This window comes from Chroicocephalus ridibundus, chromosome 3 (assembly GCF_963924245.1).
Source record: "Chroicocephalus ridibundus chromosome 3, bChrRid1.1, whole genome shotgun sequence".
In the NCBI taxonomy this organism is placed as follows: Eukaryota; Metazoa; Chordata; class Aves; order Charadriiformes; family Laridae; genus Chroicocephalus; species Chroicocephalus ridibundus.
In genome coordinates, this window is record NC_086286.1 from 46971395 (window position 1) to 46990778 (window position 19384).

Sequence of the window (19384 nt, forward strand, 5' to 3'; positions counted from 1 at the left end):
GGCAAGAGAGAGGAGCAAGGCCCTGAACGAGCAGCTGGGCTTGACACAGATGCCAGAGGCAGGACTGACCTCAGCTGTAGCTGCTTTTGCCTCTTGGCTGCTGCAGAGGCCATTGCAGGGCTTTGGTTGCCTTCTTGGGGGAGATTGCCTCTGTGCTGTAGGTCTCCCTGAAGAAGAAGCAGCCCCACAGCAGGGCCAGCGGTGTGGGGAGGGCAAGAAGAAGTGAAAAAGTTCCTTCTCCGAGACAGAGCTTGTAACTCATCCCTCCTAGGATCAGCTCCTTCCCTCCATTTACCTGCTGTGCATCCCAGATTTCTCACTGAGTGAGATGAGCCCCAAATCTTCCTTCAAAGCTCCAACTCTTCCCCATTGTCAGCCCTGTGGCTCCTCTCTGTCTATTGCTATCATGCCCTTCTATATATAACACAAGACTCCTGTCTGCTGCAAAGGGCGTTTTCTGAGGTAAAGTTAAATACATGGCAAAACCTTCAGAAACAGAGCCTTGAAAACACAATTGCTCTATCCTGACTGCTCGTGTCATTATTCAAATAGATAGTCGAATGAAGGTCAGCCCTTGAATAGGTTTGAATTTTTATGTTGCTGTGAATGAACTGTCTCCTAGTCCCAGAAAGCTGCAAGTTGAGGTCTTTTGTACCGCAGAGAGCGAGGCTTTGAAAATCCCAGTGATATCTGAATCCCCGAAACTTCTGTCGCACAAGAGTACCACTTACAGTCACCAAGTAGCTGCAGCTGTAGGAGGTGGGTGCCAGCTTGCCCTTGAGCTCTGCACATCCTATCAGCTTTCCAAGCGTGCTTCCTCCCCGTCTCTGGGTGCAGTTCAACACTGCCTGCCCGTGCGCTCAGAGAAGGCAGTGGGAAACTCACCACTGACCTCGGTGGATGTAGGAGTACCCTCACAACACTGATAGCAATCTACAAAGCCCCATACAAGTTGCACTTTTTATGTCCTCTTTCCATGCGTGATGCCAGGATGAAAGGCTTCAGGGGCTGTGCTGACCAGCTTTTAAATCTGACTGAAGCAAGCGATCCTCAGAGGTTGGCAGAGATTTGTCACATCATGTTCTTTCACCTGATCTAAGCATGCCAACTTAACTGGAGTAGTTTTGATCCAGGAAACAGCTCACTGAAACTGGTCGCTGGAGGACTAGGCAATATTCCTACCTCTATTTGTGCTGCAGCAATACTTCATTAAATTAGCCCTGGATGCAAGTCTGGCAAGCTAATGTACATCCATACCAATTTGCTAGGCTGTCTGCAGGTACTCCCCTGGGGACTGGATTCCACGGTGACTTACTGTTAGTCATCCTTTCCCCATGACTTTGTGCTTTTTAAGCCAAACGCTCAGTATTCTGGGCAGGTGTCATATGGTGCAACTTCCTGCTGCTGTGAACGGAGAAAGTCAGCGGCAGCCCAAAGAAATACTGAGTTAGGAAGGTGTGGCTTTCTGATGGTGAGCACAGGTCCTCGGATTGCAATCTGAAGGACAACATTGCCTTGGCTTCACCTGTCTCTCTCTCACGGAAGAGCAAGTGATAGTACTGGCAGTAACCGGCGTATCTAGAGACCCAGCACCGAGCATATTGCCTTTTGTTTTCAGAGTATAGTTTGAAATGAGTCATCTACATCTGAATGAACTCGTAAGTTGCAGGGAGAGGGTGATGGGTGCTGTGACAGCATAGGAGAGCTACGCCAGGCCCATGAAGAAGGGTATCACGCGTCCTTTTGTGATGTCAGAGGATTTAGAAACTCAGGCCTGTTTTGGGGGATGGCTGTTCAGACAAATGTTCCCATTAAACATGGCTCATCAGCCAACTGTGTCTTGTCCGTGCAAAGCAGAAGTTCTGTGTCCAGCTGTTTCCTCTAACGCAGGAAAGAAGCCTGGTTCACCTCCAGCAGTTAGCTCTGCTCAGAGTGAAGTGCAGGGCAAATTCCATGAATATCAGGGAACTTGGGTTAAAACAGTGCGTACAGAGACTTATTTGAGGTTCCAGATGTTTTGAATTGTCTTTGTAAAAATAAAACAATCTTTTAATACTTCATCAACATTCTAAAAATCTTTTTTGTTTGTTTTTAACCCAAACTCATGTTTGTCCTGGACGTTTTATAGGTCTGTGCTAATGGATATCAACAGTGCCATGACTCCGTCTGTCAGTTGCAGAAACCCAGATTGTCCTCCTATGCCCCGACTTAGGAAATCTCTTGCTGGAGACTTGGGCCAGGAAAAGGAGCAAATGAATGTTCCCTTGCGTAGCCGCAGAATGTGGGTATAGTGAATGCTTGGAAGACCAAAGGGTAGATAGCCACGCCGAATGGAAACACTAGTTATTTCTGGCTAGTACATGCCTCATGTGAGAAGTGTAGGCTGTATTTTTGGACACCTCTGACGGCAAGTGAGTGCTCTTGAGGGCATGGATGGGAACAGGAGGCAGGGAGATTTCTGAACCTTAAGGACATCCACAAAGGATGTCTATGAAAACGCTCTGACGGGTCAAGGAAACAGCATCGTGCATAACAAATGTATCCCAAGCAAGGCAATGTTTCTAAGTGATTTCACTGGAAAACCACAGCATGTGCTGGGTGTCACATTCATGAGAGGAGCTGGTCCTCAATGAAACCTGTCAACCAGCTTGCCCGCAATAAATATAAGCAGCGCATGGCTGATGATAGGAACAAAAGCAGGTAAATAAGAATACCATACAAATGTAGGGCGGACGTAACTGAACCAGGGCCAGACTTCAGCAGAATTCACAGGCTGCTGACGGCTACGGACTGAAATGGGTATCTGCTGTAGAGTGACAGGCTATTGATCGCTGGCTGACATGGTCTTTGTGTAGGTGGAAGGCTGCAGCGGAGCGCTGTGCCAACAGGCGATCTGCCATTGCCACTTCCTTGTGCTCTGTGCACATCAGGTCTCTGGTGCTGGGAATGCACTAGGAATCAGCCTTACCAATGCCTGCCTTCACAGAGACCTGTGGGATGAATGCAGGAGTTCTCCGAATGGATACTTCCTTTTCCTATTTTCTTGTGTTTTGTGAAAACTTCAAGAACTGCTGACGTTCCCAAGCCCTCACCCTGAACCGAGCATTTTTAATGGAATCCTGCCTTCTATGCCGATAATGATAACTCCTTCCATGCATGTTACTCCAATTCTACCCTACCATTCCGGGATTTACTTCAGTATATAGTAATACATTTCCTAATTCTTTCCCCCGTTAATTTCTGTAGATTCTTCTAGCAAAGACCGGCATTCATATCTCTGTGCTGGCTTTGGGTGTGTAGTAGATTTTGGGGTGGGAGCATGAGTGAACAACTGTCCTAGTTCTAGGCTACAGCACAGGTGAGTGACAGACAAAGGCAGGGTAGTGATTGCCTGTGCGGAGGATGTTACCTGAAGCTGTTTCCCAGGAGGTGCAGGATAAGAGTCATCTGACCAAATGTAGATGTCTGTATCTGAGTATTCATCTTGATTCCCTTTATAGTCAATGGAGAAAAATAAGCACTTCTCGGGCGTGATTCATCTTAGTCGAAAGGAGATGTACAAAGTAAATCAGATGATTCACACCCCAGACATGCCTATTTCTCTTCATTGAATATGAAAGGTGACTGGCTCAGATGTATATATCTAAAGCAGGGTGAGACAAATCCCACTCAAAGCATCGTGTCTGAAATGGCAGCCCAGGAAAATATGCAGAAATAACGTCCTCCCAGCTAGGCAGTATACAGAGAGTAACTCAGACACCTTTTCTACAGCTTTTCTCTACAACTGCCATTATGAGAAGTGTGTGTATTGTGGAAGACATGCCAAAAGTTTTTTTCTTTGTTGACTTCTTGAGCAGGGAGATTAGGAGATTGCTGTGGGTCTGTAACGTGGAGGGGGGCAGAGAAGGTCTGTGGCTCTAACCAACTTGGGAAGCGTGGTGCAAAGGTGGCAAGCATGGTCAGTGGTTCAAGATTCAATACTGTGGGAAAGCAGCATGTTGAAGCTTGATGTTGCCACGGTGCATGTCTCTTGCATCTCACGGAGTGGGACAGGGAATATTAAACAACAGTCGGGCAGAAACAGCCTCCAATCTTCCCCCAGAATGATGGCGAGGCTGTAGATGGAAAAAGGAGTTTAAATTTGCCTGATGTTGTATCGTGTTTTGTAGAAGAGCTTTCCCCTGCAGCGATTTTGGGCTGAACGCTAGTGACGCTCTCCTCCATGCTGACTTCTGTCCATCCAGCCTCATGGAGTTCTTAAGCTCTGTGCTGAGTCAGTCAGCGCTTGGCCGCCCTGATAAATCCTCCCGTTGACAGCGGTAAGCTATTGCAGGGAGCACAACAGGAATAACGAGGCCTGAAGTCAAATTAGTGCGGAGGCAGGCTTTAGAGACATAAACAGACTCCTCTTCTTGTTTTTGCCCAGTAATGCCCGATGGATATGTGCATTTTGGAGAGTCTTCTCCAAGTGGGAATTTCCATCTGGACACAGCGTTTTCAAGAGGGCAATCAAGCCAGGGCCCTGCTGATGTTGGATAGGGAAATGGGATGGCTCATCAGTTTCCTCTCTTGGACAGGTGCCACCATGGCTGCTTACCAGCCACTGGATGGAGGGCAACATCCCCTCAAGGTGATCCCTAAGCAGGAAAGGGCATGCAGAAAGCAGACACGACCAGACCAGACGTGCAGTGACACAGTTTGTGATAGAAGTGGGACATCAATGTTGTAACCACACGAACTTTAAAGGGACCATGATCTCTGCGACACAGTTGCTCTTGTTCCAAGGGCAGGGGGGTGTTTCCTGCAGTTAAAAACATCAAATAATGAAAGAAGAAAAAAAGTGGTGCATGGAAGCAAGACACTCTGAGATGCATTTTTATAAGTCTTTGTAATATTACACTTCCAAGGCTGCCAAGCATCGGTGGCGGGTCCCTCATTTGCTTCCAAATATGCTGACTGTCAGAGCGCGATGCCAGGTTCTGTGTTGGCTCAGGCTGGAAAGGATGATTTCGGAGGTCTTGTACAATTTAACTCTGCAGTGAGATGAGTTAACTGTCTGCAGGCCTTTGCTGGTGTATTTCATTGCTTACTATATGAGGCCAGGGACGTTGTGATGGGACCTTTATAAAAATCTAAAAATAAAAAGTTTGCATGTCACTTTGAGGTCTGACGCTTAACAGCTGAGGACCATACCGGAGAGCTGCAAGGTGAGAGGCTGCGGGGCTCCAGAGGTTAGCAGGGTGTCGGGGCAGGAGGCCAGCGGCCTGGTTACACAAAGGATCAGAACGGTGCTCTTGCCTCAGCACCAAGTCCCCAGGAGGCCAAGAGCTGGAATACTGGAAAAACTGGACTGTTCCCTTCTCTTTCCCAATCAATCCTGTGTAGCAATCGAAGTGAAAGATTGGCGTGTGACTCAACTGCTGGCCTAAGCTCATGCACCAATGTCCTGAGAAGGGGCTTCCAGTGGTGTTGCAAAGCCTGTACCTCTTCCCCCAGAGAGCCAACAACCCTGTTGATTCATACTGCCTACGGGACATGGAAGAAAAAGCCAAAAGTTTGGTGCACATCTTCCATCTTGTGTGTGCCAGTCGTGATAAAAGATTTTGTGCTCCTTCTGTTCAAGTCGGACAGTTCTTCAGGAAAATGGCCCCGCGACCTTTTAGAGTTTAGATGCTGCAGATCTCCATAAAGAACTTTTGCTGCTTTGTTGATCAGGTTCACTTTTAATTTTTCCCCCATTGACGAGGTATGCCAGATTAGGCTGAGAATAATATCACAGTTGGAGTTACACAACTGGTAAAGTGCATGGGCTTGATATCACGTGGTATGAGGGAGCCTTCAAAGATTTCCATTAGTCCGGATCAGGAAGTTCCTCCTCACCCGCTCTCTCAGAACAAAATAAGAAAAAAACTCCCACATGCAACCTGAAGTAAAAAGAGCTAATCAGGTTTACACAGTTCAGTTCAATCCTTGCAAAAAAATAACCCAAACAAACAAACAAAACAAACCAAAACAAAACAAAAAAAAACACATGAACACAAATAATATAGATTTATTCTGATCAGTTTATTTTTAATATGGTTGTTTTGGTTTTCACAAAACAAACATTAAAAAAAAAAGAAGAGAGTACAACTGAGGCAATCTGGGGTGTAGATCAATGCCAGGGGATTTCAACACTTTAAACACATGCTTTTTAACCTTTCCCTCTGTCTCCAGTGTTTTCTTGGGCCTTTTTTTCAGAGCAGAACCATTGCACTTCCTGCTGCATTCCCTGCAGTATGGGCATATGGATCCGAGAGCAATCAGCTGGCAGTGAAAGTAATGCAGGTACATGAAATCGCTCCTGAAGCCTGGGAGGAGCGTGGGGGGGAGAGTATTTCATTACACAAAATCCACTCTGGTGGAATGTGGCTTTTTTCCCCCAGAAATGATTACTTCATGTGATCAAGGCTTGTGCAAATGGGGGTTGACTGTATATTTACTCAACAAAACGACACTGAGATTACTTTTTGGAACATCTTCCTAACCCCTTGAGTAATGTTGACTTGTTCCCATTCCCTACCCTTTGGCTATTACCTGCTGTTTAGTGTCTCTTGTTTAATCTAACTGGCTAATGGGTCATCTTTTAGTGTTACCTGATTCAGTAACGTGGTTAAAAGCCTGCAGAATATGTCAATACAAGCAGGACAGAAATGAGCGGCCAGCAGGATTGAACAGGATGGACTGGTTTCAGAGACAATCAAGTTCATCAGATAGCAAACTGCCCAGTTGCCTTCTAGCTCTCCTGTAAGGGGTGTTTTATTTGTTTATTTTGATTAATTTTTAAGCTGCACCCATAAAATCCCATTGCTTTGGTCAGAAGGCGTTTGGTTAAAACTGCTGCTGGATCAGACACACGTTATTCATATGAATTTGGGTGCATGACTAAGTATTTTCAGAAATACGGACTGATTGGAGGGGCCTCCATTTTTGAATGTTGTGTTTGAGCCACTTGAAAGACATTTCAGAAAATTGTCCCAAAACTGGTTCCCACAGTAGTCAGTAAGAGGAGCAGTCACTTTGTTCTTTGCGATTGCACTGTAACCCGGCAAAATTGGGTGCTTAGCCTCACTGTCTTCCTGACTTCTTCCATCTGTATTTGGTATATTTGCCCCCTTCTGATGGAAGTCTGAAGATTTATTCAGTAATGCTTAGAGCACTAGGGAACCCAAATAAAAATGTAGCACTAAACTGAAATGTGTTGGCTGTCTTTAAATACCACTTTTTTTTTTTTTGCCATTGAACAGCTTCAGAAAAGCCTCTCTGATTTTCAGCTGGAATTAAAATTCCATATGCACTATATTAAGTGGCTCGTTATGTCATTCATTTTACAGCCTTCCTCTGAATGACTTGATTGAAATGAATGGATTTTAATCTCGGGGTGGGTGGGGGGTGGGGAGGAAGGAATAAATGCTTAAAGGTTTGTTCTGTTTCAGCACTTCCATTTTGGAACATAAGTTAGATGTTTAAAACAAATATGGAATGTCTTTCCTGGAATTATAAACTGGACACTTTTGCAGTTTGGTAATCCCTGCCAGGATGTGGTAATTGTACGTGTGATTGACGGGTAGTTTAAAGGGGCAATTGTCTGGTTCAAGTAAGCAAAGGAAGGCAGCGGGGCTATTGGAGGGGAGGAAAGTGTGGAGGAAAGTGTTCTAACTTACGACCTTATCAGTCTGGCCGTTAAAACGTACTCAGCCATTCATTAAAGCTTATTCATAAAATTCATTATTCATTAAAGCACTTTGGGGAGTGGGGGGGAAGAGCTGAACAGCAACAGTCATTATTTACACTAGCAATTTCATCACAGAATTAGATCATGGGGCCAGATTCGCCTCTGCATTTCGGCAGTTCAGTTTCACTGACATCATGGAATAACTACCGATTTAGACCAATCTGTGGCAGAACAGAACCCAGCCCATACTGCTTCTTTAAGAGGATGCCTTGGGCAATTTCTTTGCTGTTTTATTGCTGGCTAGGTTTTGAGATGCTTTACAAATGGATAAAAAATTAAAGAAGTATGACAAATGGATCTTCTCACTGTGCGATGTTCAACTGAATCATTCCATTGAGATAGTTAGTAGGAGATGGATTGAAAAGCATTCACATTAATAATTAGTAGCTCATTTTTAAGAGTTTTTCCCCCTGCTGTCCTGACAATTTTAAAACAAACATTTTAGATTTTTGGTCCTCACATAAAAGGTTCAGGGTGACAGCAGGGGACAGGAAGGTATCACACCAAAGCTCTTATTTTGTTAATATGATATACAGCGTATAAGATCACAGTAGTCAGCAATGGTAAAGGACCAGTGAATCATTGAATTCATGCCTTTGCAAGTAGAGGTGTGTTAGGTAATGATCATTATTCTTCATAGCAGCACTGAAATTCTTCCTAACCGTGATTTTTAGCTGAATCTCACTGACGGAGCAGCCCACATGAGGCTGAATGGGTGACTTAACATCTATTAATTGATGCACAGAAGCGTCTGCAGGCTCTCTGCCTAGGGGTGAATGTCATGTTTGGGAATTTCATAAGACTCATTCCTGTTGGCATTGCCCATCCTAGAAATCCTACATTTCATTTTATGATTTGGGTTCTCACTGTAAGGCTGAGATACAAGATATTCCTTTCTATATTAATGTACAGCAGGTCAGGAGACAGCACTAAGGGAAACTACTGCGTTTAAGGCATTCTTCATCTGTACCCTGATCCTGCAAGTATTGCATCGTCAATGGGGTGGGACTGGCTGGAAGCAAAGCCACAGCACAGCTGCTCTGTGGGTCCTTGACTTCCCCCCTTTCTGGTGTGAGCTGAAGGACTCGACACTGAGATCTGTCACCAATTACATGGCATCTGATGATGTGTGAAGATATTGCTCCATGAGCCTAGTAAACCAGGTGGCATTATGGAGGCACAACATGAACTTGAGCTTTTTTTGGGTCTCTTGCTTTGCTTCCTTAAAAATCCTCCTACACTGGGACCTTGGACTCTCCTTGTTGTGCAGGGTGATGATGCAAGTCCCAAGGAAACAGCCATGTGGAAAATCATGGTCATGGGGCCAGGTTCTCTGATGACAGAGAGTGGAGTATTTCCCCCAGAGTCAGTGGACTTATTCTAGCTGACAATCTGACCTATTGAATTTCCAGTTCCTTTTGTGGGAACAATCAGTGCATGATTTGATCTGAATTTCTGGGGCAGGGCAAGCCAGGAAGATTTCAGACTTCTAATTGGCATTAGAATGTCTTTAGAAATTCAGCCTTTGCCATTTTACCTTCTGATGATTTTTCAGGCTGCACAGCCGCCTCTTGCTTTCACTCCTGTACCAAATCCACAGCCTCCATTGCAGCAGTCTTTCCCTGGTTGACTGTTGAGAGACTGCCCTAGCACCACAAAGGAAGAGGTGGCAATTTCCTTTTGGTGTGGGCTGTGTGAGCCCCACAAGAGGAGGTAGCTCTGCTTGAAAGCAGGGGAGCTCCTCACCGCTGTAGCGCTCCCAGAGAAGGAGGAAAAGGGGAGAAGACAGGGACCAGCAACCAGCATTGGGTCCCTAGTTCTCCATGTCAGGTTCATATTCAGTGCCAGTATGGACATTGGATATGGTGGCAAAAGAGATTGGGTGGGCATGTGTCACAGGCAGCCGTGAAGACTGGAAAAAAAGAGACAACCCTACACTTCCCCAAACACAGAAGTACAGAGAAGACATCATGGGTTCATACCAGATTCCCGTCCCAAAGCTGCAGAAAATGAAAGAGGAAGTATCGTCAGTAGCTCTGCTAGCCATCCCTTAGAGTCACATGGGAAATGTAACCCATTACCATGGGGCCGGGTAAACAGGAAACCAAAATAAGCCCATTCATGCTGCTAGCTGTACCGGGCAATGGCTCCCACGTGTTTCGGCAGCATCTGGATGTATACCAGCTGCAGACTGGAAGAGCCCCGTGCAAAATCCTAGAAATGTCTCAGAAGCATTTCCAGTCCTCAGAAAAATGACACATAGAGAAGGTATCTGCCCCACAGTTGTGTAATCAAGAAGCTGGAGAAACAATAGGTTGGTATGCTGCCAAACTGTGCAGAAAATGGCTGACTCATGCGAGTATGCAATCTTAAAACCTGAAGTAATTAGTGGTAAATTCGTAAGTGGGGAAAAAAGTGCAACGAGACTGCCGAAAGAAAAGCTGTCCTCACCGCTAGTAAACTACAGGAGTGTCTGAACGTGCTACAAAAGCCCCCAGCCAAAAGCAGAGCATAGGTGGGGTGGACACAGTTAGCTCAGAAGGCAGAACCGAGAAGCATAAAATAACACCAAGAGCAAATGCATAAAGAAGAAGCAGAGAACATCAGGGAGGACCTTTGGTGCTGTGAGAAAAATGCACACAGGATAGGAAAGTTTGCACAGCGATGACGTTAATACGGTGCAAAAGGGCAAAAATAAAACTCTGAGCTATGTGCCAAGAGGCAGCAGCAGCACTTAGTCAGGAGAATGAATGCTAGGGAGACAGTAGGACATTAGTAAATGTGTTAGGTTGCGAAGGCTTCCTTAGAGCTACGCCAAGGAGGGAAAGGAGTTATAACCATGCAAAGCTGAATTAAAGCAGTGCAATGACCCCATGCCATTAGGCAGAGTAAATGGCAAGTCAAATCGGCGCTGCTGGCAACACCAAATCCTCTGCTTTCAACTGCGCCCAGTGAATTTGTCACCACACAGGGGCTTTAAGTCTGAAGCAAACAATTCATGCAGGCAATGCAAGCAGAGCAAATTTAAAAAAAATATTAAATGTGCTGAGCTAGCAATATTCACTAGCATCCCCGCAATGAAGCTGTTAGGAGGCATATCAAGAAGTGTTTGAAGGGGAGGATGTCTTCCAGGCATACAATTGCCTTCGTCTATTTCCATCTTTACAACTTGTGCCTCCAGGAGTGACTACAGCATAAAAGCAAAAAATAATTGGAGCAGTAAAGGGAATGGAAAAGGAAGACATCTTTAACTAATGTCAGGGGCTACCACAAGTCACATAAGCAGTGTGGATGCTGAGAAGTCAGACAACCTAGCCCTTTCTGAACATGGAAGTAACTTCAACAAGCGCTAAAAGAGTGTTCAAGTGAATGGCTACAAGCGAGGAAATACCCAAGTTGGCAAGAACAAACATATTCATGGTACCTGGGATATTGACAAGAACTGTTGGATAAGGAAAGAAACTACCTCACCACATTCAGGAAAAGAGCAGATGCAAATGGTTGAGAGCACCGCTGGGATCTGATGTGAGGTGGGAGAGCATCAGCACTGTCAGCAAGATGTATTAAAAGGACTCTGAGGGATCAGTGTAATGGCTGCTGATGTTCCGGGCATGGAGGCAGAGATGGCGTGGCAGAAGGTGTGATACATCACGATCCCATCTTCATCTGTCAGTTAGAAAGAGTCAGGGAATAGATCTAGAGCTGAATAAAACCATAACAGTGTTGGTTTTTTTGCAGTACCTTGTATGAGACATCTGTTGATCTCCCAAGGGCCGGGACCGACCTCAGCAATCTAGAGCAATACAGCAGCTTCCTACTTTCAAACGCACAGACTCCATCCACACTCTGTTGGGATTTGTAACCTATCTGACAACTTTTCTTCCATAGTTTTCACATATGTGCAAGTCATTGACACAGCTCCTGAATAAAGATGCAATAGGGACAACTGGTATCATCACAGGATGCAACTATCACATGCGTGAAAGAGCAGACACTTAATTATCCCACCTTTAATAAAGAGGCAGATATATAACATATTGCTAATGAGGAGTCCTACCCCTTAGAAAAAGATACGTTCCACTCACTAACCTATAGCTCAATTTTAGTATCACCTCCAGCAAAAAATAGAGAAACACCCAAACAGAAAAGCTAAATCTTTTAATAATATCTACAAGTGGAAGGTCTTGTCAGTGTAACCACTTGAGCAGAGAGTGGTCATAAACTATTGGTGAGCATTTTAGATTGCTGCTGGCAGCCCCACATCACCTTCAGCACTTGCCTCTGAAACAATCACGCTCAGTTTTAGGTATCCAAAATGAAGAAAAAGGCTGACGTGGTTATAGCTGCTGCTGTACACAGCCCAAAAATACGTCAGCTGAATGTGAATCTGACAGAAACAATGTGAAGACACAGAAAGTCTCAGTCAAGCCAAGTTCACCACTTAAAGGATTTGGAAGAAATCCAAGATGAAATCATGTGGTGACCTCCATTTTTTCTACTTGAAGGGCCAGAAGATAGGGGAAAATGTCCCCATTTTCAAGAGTACTGGATCTACTGAGACAGGTTGAATGTACGGGAAATCACAATACCCAGATTGCAGGGAATGGACACTTTGGGAATTGCCCAGCTCTTCTCTGGAGCCGCAGTCTGTGCAGAGGAAGCCAGTAATACTCTCTCTTGGACAAATATGACAGAGGCTAGCCAACATCTGATGGCCTGTTGTGGCATGTGTAGGGCAACCGGCAAAGAAGAAATGGAAACACACTGTTCTTCCCACTGTCCGTGGGGAGAACAGGAATGCACCTCCCCACCCCAAATCTGGCTATTTGGGCTGCTACTCAGACTTCTGGTCAGTGGATGAGTTTAAAGCAATGAAGTACTTTCGTGGGCAGAATGTAGTGGGAACACAGATCTCTGCAATCTATTCTCAAATTTACTCCCTTGGATCATCACCACAGCATCGCCACCAAATGGCAAAGCCAAATTAGCACTTAAAATGCCTGAAATGTTATTAATGCCAAAGAACACGAAGAAAATACATAGCATCTCTGTTCTTGAATGGAGAAACAAACTCACAGAAAGCCCGGCTCAGTCTGCTTCCATCTCCTGATGCCTTAAGCAGTGGCATCATTAATGTGACTAGCAGCGATGAAAGGAATCATAGACAAACAGAAGAAACATGTGAAAGCCAAAGCCTCCCCTGAGTGATGAAATAAAGACCTCCCAGAACTACCAGCAGGAGAAGGTATTCCTGTCAGACTATTTCCTCTGGACATGTCATGTTCTGGGATGCAAACTATTTTCTTGAGCAGAGAAGTTCTTGCTCATGTAATATAGCATTTGTAAACACATATTTCCATGAAACCTCAAATACATTAACCTGCTGTGCCACAGAAGACACAGAGATAGCAGTGAATTACGCACTCTGCAGAGCTGATTGACAGGGCAGAGATAGAAGGAGAAAAAAAAAAAAAAGAGCGGCGACTGTGGGAATAGATGCAATACCCCAGGGAACACACTGCTGAAGAACTCAAGCAGAATCTGGGATCACAAGTGAACGATACACGGACTCCAACATTAAGCCCACTTCCAGGTGTACACGCGAGGCAGTACAGTGCTCTGGCATGAAAGAACAGCCCCTTCAGACAGGGAGGAAAATAGCCTTGCTCCCAAAAGAAGTGAAAAGAAAAAAGAAAAATGAAAACGGGACATTCTCTATAAAATGAGACAGATGTTAAGCATGTACAGTGGTACCTTAAAGGTTCACACAGGTTGTGCTATTCATCTTTAATGCTGCCATCTCAAATGTGACCAAAGCTAGAAAACTGAAGCGCCCAAGTGGGACTTGTCATGAACCTGGATGCTCAGACAGAGGATAACGTCACCTTAGCAAGCGCTGGACGAGAAGCACAGGAGGCGCAGAGAAAGGGATAAACCTGCAGCATGGAAACGTGGAGCTGCAGGTCGCCGGCAGCCATCAGTCAGGGTGGAAGGCAGAGGAGGCGGGGAGCGGCAGGACCCCGGTACATTATGGAGCGCAGCTGGGGCCGGTGAGGTTCCCCTGCCAAGGGCTGCCAAGGGCAGGGGGAGCGACACACCTTCTGGCCCTGGGAGACCTCGGAAGTGCACCTTATAAACACATCTTTTCAGGGAACTGCATCTCTGAAGACTTAAAGATGGTGTGCCGATGGCAAGATTTTCAAGCTTGAGCACTGGCCGTCCACCAACTACGGCCACCAAGTCCGGTGGTGGACTAGCCAAAATAAGTCCACTTACAGTGACTCAGCAGGAGATACATGCCCTGAACAGAAAATGGTAGGACGTCCTCTAATTAAAAAAAGGCCTAAGCTCCCCTCAGTTTCATTTTCAGCCTGCTGTAATAAAATAAGCCTAGTTGTTTGAAAACTATTTGGAGAATGTATTTTTATGGGCTTTCTCCTAAGGCCAAGGAGTGCTTGTGGCGCTTGTGGGACAGCAGATTTAGGTGCCAAAATGATGAGTAGGAAGAGGTGTGTCATAAGGACTCCTCAGACCTATCTCCTGTCATCCAGTGCTTCTGCAGGGCACTGCAAAGAGGGGTTCCCCATCGCCAGCACTTCTGTTCTGGTATTTCTGAAGCCCATTCTAATTACTGAAAGCGCCACCAAAATTGCAGTAACACTGATGCTGTATTTTATATAATAGTTGATCCTCTACAGAGAAAAATCGGGGTGCCTTTGATCTGGATCATCTCTCAGGTGTTTAATGCGTAGCTTGATATGGCATAAGCCAGACACAGAAGTCAGAGAGAGAATATTTAAAGAATGAACCAGATAAAACAAGATGTCAGCTCCCAATTGTACATTTCTTAGGATAACAGCAGACATATTGCTGGATTTCAGGTCTTCGCTGGCACTCATGACAGGAACCTGCTGCAGACAGGGAGCTCTGCAGGGTCTTGTCACTCAGAGAGAAAATACAGCCTGAAAAGTGTAACGTCTTTTTCTTCTTGTTACATCTTTGGGTAATGCAGATATGATCTTCAGCTACTGGCTGAACATTAAATCAAAATGCTTGCAAAACAAAAAGGCACTAACACACACACCCACCCCTCCAAAAAAAGAAGGACAAATAAAATACACCCCCTCCCCAAAACCAATCAGGCACAACATAAAAGCAGCCGCCACCATTTTTGTTAGGTAAGTAATTTTTTACTGTCATTAATGTCAATGTGCTTTAAAACAAATCCTCAGCTCCACAGTTAAAAAGAATACATTTGCCATGTTAGTCAAAATCAGTCTTCAAAATCAGTCTTACACGATCTCACCTAAATTTTTGGACACAAAATGCATAGTCGAAACAATTCTGGTCCTATTTTTGTTTTAAACACTTACAGTGCATTAGGAATAATAAGACAGTAAGTTCCTTGAATGGCTAATGACCGTAACTGGAACAAAATGACAAGCGCGCTCCTTTAGCACTGTGGTCTCCTTCCACCATCTGCTGGGTTTCCTTTGTTATTGCAGGAGTTAAAAGCCTGAGGTTCTTTTTTAAGAACATGATTACTTATTTTAATCTTCTCCCTTTCCCTCATCTCTCAGGTATATTTTGTCACTTATGAAGTCCCGAATGAAGAAGTATTGCTAATCCTGACTGAAATTTATCGTATCTTACCAAATGTATTGCCAGATGTGAGGGTATTTTTTAAGAGAAAGGAAAGGTTTAATTTGTTTTTGTGAGCATAAAAAAATCAGTTTAGGTTATTTTTCTTTCTAAAGTGAAAGAACACTGTACTTAACAAAAGTAGGTTGTTTCTCATCTCTAACTGACTCCTTCTTAACTCCGTATTACTCCACACCGGCATGAACAGGATTTTGGCTTGGACTTATAAGCCATGACTAACCAAGTATCTCTTGCAACATTTTATTAACAGTGATCCACAAATTAGAAGCTACACAAATGCTTATTTTCTTAAGAGTCCAGGATGAATTTGCCTGAATGCTGTTTAGGTGGGGAAAGTATTTATATAACAGAAACATAGCATTATCAAGAGATGAGAGATGCTGAATTCCCCTTCCACACACAAAGTCAAACCTGCACACACCTCAATGCTATTTTTAGACTTGTTTTTTCTTAGCAGCAGCACATTGTAGGATGCCTTACAGTCCAGAATATGGAACTAGTGAGCATTTATGCATTTAGTGTTAAAACCTATCTATCAACATGGACATTTAGGACCTTTGTGGTATGTGAGAGGATCTCATCAGAAAGATAAAGAAGGATGTCATCAGAACGGTAAAGAAAGAGCATGCATTTTGGCCTGCTAATGATGCTGAGTCTAGAACAGGCTTTTACAATAGTTCATCTGAGAACTTCCTTGCAGAGCTAACCAAAAGTTGGGAGTTTTCTCTCTCTGGCTTTTGTTTTCCAAATGTTTTCATGAGGAAAAATCTGCACCATGGTCTGTAAACACCTTTTTTTTTATTTAAAGCACAGATGGTCAGAGATCTCTAGAGTGGTCTCACAAATGTAACTCCAATATGAGCATGCATTATAAAACTGGTTTCCCATGAAAAAGATTGCAAGATCTCCAAAGAAACGGCTTTGTTTAGCATTCGTATATACAGTAATTTCAATGGAAACCAGAAGGGGTTCTAGGCTGAGGTCAAATGCTTCCGGAAAATACCATCTCTTTTTCTTGAAGAAAGTATTTTTTTTGCAATATAGTGTTATGACTTTACAGTGGGAAGTTTCAAGAATTATGCAACACTGAATAAAAAAAGAGAACTAATTAGATGCAGCGACAGGAGGTGGAGGTCAAAGAAAACATCTTAATGTCAAGATTCTCAAAGATGGAAAATTATTTTGGATGCCTCCATTTATGGACAGCTACTAGAGGAGATCCGTACTTTCAGAAAACGACTCAGCTTCTGAATGCTGGGTTCCATTAAAGAGTTTCTGTTGCCCAAAACCTGATGACTAGTTATTGTGGTCATCAAGTTGTGTGATTATTGTGGTACATTTTCCTGAGTGTAAAGATGTGGTAATAAATACTTCAGCAGTGTGCTTTGAGGCTTCATATGTTATTATGTATAAAATGCTTTGAATGGGGTCTAATGGAAGACCTCATAAATGTGTAAAAAACTACCATTATCATTTTTTATGAGACTGATATTTAAAGGGGGAAGCAAAAAAGAAATGTTGGGACAATATGATAAATGCCTCTTTTTTACTGTTCCTGTATGGACAGCAGGAAGAGAACCCAAGGTAGAACTGCAAGGCCAAGGCAAATTAATTAATTAATAATTGAAAAATATTTTTGAAGAACACCCACTGTCTTTAGAATGAAATTGTAAAAGTGAGGTATTTCTAAAAATGAGCTGGTCTGGGGGTTTGTCTTTTGATCCCACTATCTTTAAAGTACACTACAAAAACTGAAGAGATTGTAACCTCTTGGAAAACCTTTTACAACATCAAACAAAGGCCTTCCCCTGACTTTGAAGATATCCTGCAATCAATTAAGAAGTCCCTAAATGATGTCGGAATGAGTCAGGAGTTTTGCAGAATAACTGGCAGGCTTCCACTTAGAGAGAATCACCGGGAATATGAGAAAACAGGGAAGATTAGCCTTCCCTATTAAAGACAACAGCATTAGGAGCTGTTTTCAAAACACTAGAGCTTCTTCTTGCCTAATGCTTTCAAAGCTGCTGTTCTCAGATAAACTGATGAGATGTTCTGTGTCTTTATTTTTAGTATGGGAAATTAAAAATAAACTTGGAAGAAGTGCTTTGAAGTCAAATGCGCAAGTCAAAACGTGAAAATTACATTTTGACACAACCGACTCCTGCTTTTTTCCTTGTGAGGTTAGTTAAACCAGCATAACCTAAAGTACTATGGAAGATGAAGGAGAATATTTTATACCTGTTTTCCCTTGCTTTACGTTGATGTAAAAGACTGTGAGAGATGGAAGGCAGAAGTGGTCTGGGCCTTTCACGTCCTGACTTCCCATTGGGGAAATAACCTTGCTCTCAACCAGCGCCTGACCAATTCCTCCACTGATCTGAAAACCAAAGATAACTTCTCTGTATGTAGTGGGCTATCTCTATGCTCCTAGCAGGGATGTCAGATTAACAGCTCAGCCCTGAAAAGCTACTCACCTATGCTGTATTTTCTGAAGCTGAGGAGCTACAAAGTTCTTAATACGCTGCATTCTGGAAAGACACCGAGTTGCAAACCTTCACATTTGCAAAGAAAACTACATAGGAGTTGGAAATAAAGTGAAAGCTTGCTCCCTGCCTCCTGCCCTCTCTTCCTTCCTTCTTTCCTCCCTCCCCAAAGTAAAGTGGCATTTTGCTCTATTCCCACGGAAGTAAGTGAGAACCAGATAGGTCCTTGTGGTTTGCTTTGGTTATATTTGGGGAATTTTTTTTTTATCTGCCTTCCTGTAGTATTACTCCCAGTAATAACACTGGGGCTTTAAAAAGACTAAAGGCTCCCAGGGCTGCCACTGGTATATTTTCATGCAGAAGCAACACACTATTTTCCCCACTAGAGTAGATCCTCTTATCTGGTTCATTATCAGTAGAATCCCCTGTACACTAGAATCCAGAGGCAGCAAAATACTCAGGCATGTGCTTAGAGATAAGCTCATGTTTACATGATTTGCTAGATGAAGACCTACAGACAAAAGCTGTCACGGAGAAACTGTGATACCATATGGACATTCTCTCAATTGTCATGTTTCTTCCAGATCTATGTATGCTTTTCAGGTGGAAAGCTGGAGAAGCATGGATTCTGTACAGTTTAACAGCCCTTTTGCTTCCCTGTAGAGACAATGGTAGAATCTATTTAAGCTTTACCACCCGACTCTGAGTCCTAGTGAGGGGGGAGAGGTCAAAAAGCCTATGGCTGAATGGAAAGTCCTAAATTTTTTTGAAAAAGGAAAGGAAATGGGGTCAACAAATGGGAAAGCCAACTGTTACTCAGAAATATTTTAATTCCAGTCTGTACAGCAAATGCTCTTCAGCTACAAGAAGCAGATAAAAAATGACTGCAGGTTTTGGTAGTGTCCTGTCAAGTAGGTTAGCAAAATAAAGACAGATGGCAAAGGATTATATCTAATTCTTTTTCCTAATTCATCTTTTCCTGACCTTTCCACTGCACTCAGTCTAACTAGAGATTTACCAGCTTAACTTCGCCTGTATAGCTCACAGTGACAAACCGCATAGTATAGATTTGCAACTTCCCAACATTAGGAATGTTTAATTGGACACAACTGCTTTTCATCAGCTGCCTTTAAATGCTGCTTCTGAATGAAGGACGTTTACAGTGAAGCAACAGTGGAACACTAGCTTCGTTTTTAAAGCAAACATCCTAAAAAGCCCAGAAATATCAGAGTGTTTCTGGTGAATGTGGCTGTCCTGCCCAGCCAAAGAATTTCAGGCTGAAATCTCTTACCTAGATGTGGGTAATCTCACAGCACAATACTAACAGTACTGTCCTAAAGATACTTTATTGTTTCTTTCCTGCGCTCTTTTTTCCTGTGCAGATAAAGAAAGGAAGCCATGTAGCACGGCCCTGATAATGCCGAAAGTGTGCAGCCCGTGATTCAGTGCTTGTTCTGCGGCCACA